Raw genomic sequence first — 6,000 nt, 5'->3', positions numbered from 1 at the left:
GAATGATCCAGCACAACCGTCTCCTCCCTCCGCTGTTGAGGATGCTAGATTTGTGACTGTCAGGTCACAACCTGAAGCCTTTTTACATACACCCAGGGAACTGTAAGGCGAGACTGACAGTAAAGTTGGAAAGCAAGGGCAAGCAGCCAGAGCAGAAGTGATGAGGTTTGGGGCCAACAAGCCCAGAGTGGGACCAGGAGCCCGCTGTGAGCTGAGTTTCTAAGCAAAGGGAAGTGACTGCCAGATGAAGGAGGCAAGTTGATCTCCCAAGGCTTAGCTGCTTCCCAGCCCTTCCCCCATGCTCCCACATTACACCCCCCTTCCCCCAAGCTTGGAGGATTGGGAATGGGAGTGTTGGAGTGGAACAATATGGTTCTGCTTTGGGAGTTCAAAGCTAATGGTTGCTAGGATGGGTAAATGAGAATTAATGCTGACTTCTCATTGGTAATCCTGGTTATTATGTTTTATTACTTTAATTAAATATTTTTCTAACTACACATTGAGTCGGAGTAACTAGGAAGCACATGGGGAGAGACACAAGAGGAGAGTGATTTTCCTAGTAGAATAAGACCTGGAATTTAGACTTGATTGGCTAAATCTACACATAAGCACCCTTAGTTAAGGAGACAGGATTCACACAAAGGAGTGGGACTAAAGGGAAAGAGGCTACCAGGAGGTCAGAAAGCTTGGTGGATATCTCAGAGGATGCTCTCATATTTGTTGGCTCACTTGGCAAGTGGGAGATGAATGATGACTCACAGAACCTGCTCCTTTCTACTAAATGTATTGTTTTCAGTCACGTCCAAATCTTTGTGACCCAATTTGGGATTTTCTTGGTAAAGATACTGGAGGGTTTTGCCTTTTTCTTCTGCAGCTCCTTTTACAGATGAGAAAATTGAAGCAAACAGGATTCGATGACCTGCTAATAAGTGTCTGAAATTGGATTTGAACTTAGTTTTCTTGACTCCAGGCCCAGCATTCTATTCAATGTAGCACCTAGCTACCACACTATTAAATAGGGTCAGGTAGTGCCAGGACACTAAATAGAAAGTAATCAGGACAAAAGGAAATCCTAATAAGCTATAAGAAAATTTGGAAAATCCAAGATCAATTCTAGCTGGAGACAGGGGTTAGTTCAAGAGTGACTTCATGGAAGAGATGGTACCTGAGCTGGACTTTGAAGGAAAAGAGGTGTTTCAATTGGAAGGAAATAGGGAAAGGACATTCTGGGCATGGGAGAGACTCTCCGGAATGAATACACAGATGTCCAAGAAAGCAGGGAGTGGGGAGTATCTAGTCATCCTGTCTAGCTAGATAGTAGAGTACAGCAAAGATAGGTAGAGAGCCATACTGTTGAAGACCTTAGATAGTAGACGGAAGAAATTGCATTTTATTCGAAAGGTATTTTATCATAAAGGTTTTAGAGTGGGGGAGATGACATAATAAAAACTGTGCATTACAAAGATGATTGTAATAATTTTTTGAAGGACATTCATTGGGAGAAGGAAAGAATAACAATAGGATAATCCATTGGAAGCTCTAAGACCAGCAAGGGCTAATGAGGGTCTATACCATTATGGTTGACAATGAGTGTAGAGAGAAGGAAATAGATAAAAGATATGTTTGGAGATAGGATGGAGAAGATTTAGCAACTGATTGGATGAAGAGGATAAAGAAATAGAGAAGAGTGAAAGATTGCTCCAAACTTCCAATACATTGGGATTATCTACAGAAATAGGGAAGTTGAAAGGAAGTATAGATTTCCAGAGAAAGATGAAGAGTTCAGTATTAGTCATGTTGGCTGGTCACCCTAATGAGGATGACCAATAGGAAATCAGAGATTTCCTTGAAGTTCAGGGAAGATTTTAGGGATGGGAATGTAGATTAGAGAATCATGTCATTGCATAAAAAAGAACACTGAAGCCATGGGAGTGGATGATGGGAGAACTGTAGTCATGGGAGCTTATCAGAAAGAGAATATAGAAAAAAAAATAAAAAGAAGGCTTGGAGAGAGAATATTGGAGAACACCCAGAATTGGCAGGGGGGAGATAAAGGGCAAACAAATAGTAAAGGTGACAGAGGAATGCTCAGAAAGGTATGAAAAAAAGCAAGAAGTGTCTCAGGAACTAAGTAAAAGCAGTAATTGAATAAGCTTTTATTATGTGCCAATTAAATGCTAAATCCCAGGATAGATGTGAACAGAGAAAAAAATTAAACCATTCTTGTCCTCAAGAAGTTTATATTCTACTTGGATTATTGTCTTTAGTTCAAGGGAATGGGGGAGGAGGGAGAAAGGAATGTCATGTCGATGCTATAAAAAGATCAAAGAAGATGAAATCTGGAAAAAGTCTTTTAGATTTAGTAATTTTGGCTTTGTCTTGTGTTTATTCTGTATATATTTATTGTGTTTATATATTTTTCAAAAAATGTATTTATAATTCTTTATAAAACAAATATAGACACAAATATAAAAAATATTCATGTACTATATAAACTTATTGTATTTATTCTGTATACATTTATTCTGCATATACTTATAAATTATATATCCCCAAAATGAATGTAAGCACTTGTTGTAGGAACTGATAATTTTTTTTATTTTTAACACTCATTTTTTAAAAATTTTGAGTTACAAATTCCTTCCTCCCTGCCCCTTCCCTACCCATTGAGAAGACAAGTGATGTGCTATCTATCGTACACGTGAAGTCATGCAAAACATAGTTCCACATTAACCATGTTGGAGGAAAAAGAAAAATAAAGTGGGAAAAAAAGTATGCTTCAATTTGCACTCAAAGTTCTCTCTCTGGACGTGGTTAGCATTTTTTAATCATAAATTCTTTAGAGTGATCTTGATCAGAGTAGCTAAGTCTTTCACAGTTGATCATCATTATAGTAATAGATTACAATATTCAATGTTATACAAGCTCTCCTCACTTCATTTTTCATCAGTACATACAAATAGGGAGAGACAGAGAGAAACAGAGGAAGCATATTATATAGGTTTTTCTGAAACCATCCTGTTCATCAATTCTATTAACACAATAGTATTACATTACAGTCGTATACCATAATTTGTTCAGCTATTTCCCCAATTGACATCCCCTTAGTTTTCAATTCTTAGCCACAATGAAAAAGTTGCTATAAACATTTTTATGCATAGCAGTCCTTTTTTCTTTGATGTCTCTTGAATACAGTCTTAGTAGTAGTGATGCCAGATCAAAGAGTATGCACAGTTTTATTGCCCTTTGATCATAGTCCAAATAATCTTCCAAAATGTTGGAACAATTTACAACTCCATCAATAAAACATTAGCACATCTATTTTTCCACATCTCCTCCAACATTTACCATTTTCCTTCTCTGTTATGTTAACCAATCTGATAGGGGAGAAGCCATACTTTAAAGTTGTTTCAATTTGCATTTCTCTAATCAATAGTAATCTAGAGCGTTTATCAATTGGGGAATGGCTCTTATTTTTATGAATTTAGCTAGTTCTTTAAATACTTGAGAGTTTAGGCCTTTATCAGAGAAACTTGCAAAATGTTTTCCCAGTCTCCTGCTTTCTTTCTAATTTTGGCTGCATTGGTTTTGTCTGAGCAAAACCTTTTTTTCTAAATTTCATATAATCAAAATTATACATTTTTCTTCTTGCAGTCCTCTCTATGGCTTGTTTGATTATAAACTCTTACTTTAACCATAAATCTGAAATATACATTTTTCCATGCTCCCCTAATTTTCTTATGATATCACCCTTTATGTCCAAATCATTTATCCATTTTGACTTTATACTGGAATACGGTGTGAGATACTGGTCTATGCCTAGTTTCTTCCAAACTATTTTCCAGTTTTTCCAGCTATTTTTGTCATATAGTTTGTTGTTCCCAAAACTTGGATCTTTGCATTTATGAATACTAGCTTATTATGGTCAGTTACTACTATGTGTTGTATATCTAATATATTCCACTGACTCACTGTTTGTTTCTTAGCTGGTACCACATTGTTTTGATGATCACTGCTTTGTTATATAGTTTGAAATCTGGTACTGCTAGGCCAAGAGCAGAGACTGTTACACTTTGGGTTTTGTATTGTCTGAACCCAACACACAATAAATGCTTATGTGTTGATTTAATTAAGGAATAACCTTGGAAATAAATTTTTTCAGGGAATAAAATAAAATTTGAGTTTACAGAGTGGCAGGAAATAATTGTCAATGAAGAAATTGAGAAAGCAAACTTAGACTATTCACAATTAAAAGTATAAGATATATAGAATGACAATTTCATGATGTATCAGGATGAAGAGAAGTTCAGGATGGGGTGGTTGTTTTTTAAGGATAGAGGGAAGATGGATTTGTTTACAGAGTCTGGGGAAGGTGCCAACAGAGAAAAAAAGATGGAAGATGAAAGAAAGGAAATGCCTAAATTATAGGTCAAGGCCCAAGAATTTGGAAAAATCTCAGCCCAGGAGGATTTCCTCTGTAGAACCCAGTCTCTCACAGATTTTTTTTTACTTCATCAGTAAATCCTGGGGAATTGTTTGAGGAACATTGAGATTAAGGGATATACCCAGAGGCTCATAGCTAAAAAGCATGAGTGGGAACTCTCAATAGAGGTCTTCAATATTCTCAGGAAAATAGGAGGTGAGGGAGAGATGAGTAGTCATAGAATTGGGGCATTGAGGAGGTATGGAGAGGATAATATTAGTAGGAGATGAATAAGAGAGTTACAAGGGATATAAAAGATGTATGGACAAGATGGAGCGATGTGGGCTAGATGGTCAATTTCAAAACTGGGTGAATGATCAGATCCAAAGGGTAATGATTAATGAGTTGAGGTCAACTTGGAAAGTACCTAGTGAAGCAACCTAGAAACCTGTCCTTGGTCTGCCCAGTTCAACCTTTTTATCATTGATTTTTGGATGAAAGCAAAGAGAGCATGTTTATCAAAATTCTAAGTAAAGAAGCCCAAAATATCATGTTTGGTAATAGGCCTTATTTTTTAAAAATTGAAATGAATTAGAATAAAATCAACAAGGTGAAATTTAAAAGGAATAAATGTAATATGCTATGTTTGAATTTTAAAAAATCAATTTTGCATATACAAGATGGAGAAGCCTTTGCTGGACAATAATTTGTCTGAAGAATCATAATGAAATAAAAGCCTTCAACATGAGTATTGTATTTAATTCAAGATTTCAATCATTTGATCATTCATAAATATTTTAAGCACCTATTATGTGTCAGATTCTGTGCTAAGGGAAAACAAGCTAAACTAGCCAGAGTTTGACCTAAGAAGGACAATGAGGGTGTTGAGGTGATTGAAGACCATCCCATGTGAAAAGCAATTGAAGAAACTGGGAATTTTTAGCTTTCGGGGTTCAGGCAGGGAGAGGAGGAGACTTGGGGAGAATCATGATTCAGGTATCTGAAGGGCTATCCCAGAGAACAGAAATTAGGTTTATTCTGTCTGGCCCTAGCGAACAGAAAGGGAGAAAATAGCAGAAATGCAGATATCTGAACTATTGGCAATATTCTAAAGTGCATGAATGGTTTCAGAAACTAGTGGGGATGCCAACATTAAAGTTACTGAAAAAAAGACTGGATGACTACTTGGGTATGTTGTAGAGGGGATTCTCCAACTCTCAGATGCTATCACACAATATTGAGGGCTGTTGGTTGTTAAGAGATATCTGGCTGGCCCAGTGGCTAAAGGAGTATACCTAGAATTAGAAAGACCTGATTTCAAGTCTACCCTCAGACACTTCTTCCCCATACAGTTGTGTCCCCTAAGATTGCTTCAGTTTCTTTTTTTTTTTTTTTTTGTAAAATGGAGGTGATAATCCCAATATTCTTTGGAGGATCAAATGAGATAATATTTGTAAAGTGCTTTGCAAATCTTAGAGTACATATAAATATTCCCATTTTTATGATCGTTAATTCTAATTATTGCCTAATTATTTAATATAATTATGAATAGCAATCATTAAATAATTAGGATTAGT

The sequence above is a fragment of the Antechinus flavipes genome, chromosome 3, assembly GCF_016432865.1.
Source record: "Antechinus flavipes isolate AdamAnt ecotype Samford, QLD, Australia chromosome 3, AdamAnt_v2, whole genome shotgun sequence".
Taxonomy (NCBI): domain Eukaryota; kingdom Metazoa; phylum Chordata; class Mammalia; order Dasyuromorphia; family Dasyuridae; genus Antechinus; species Antechinus flavipes.
Note: the sequence above shows the minus strand (reverse complement) of the source record.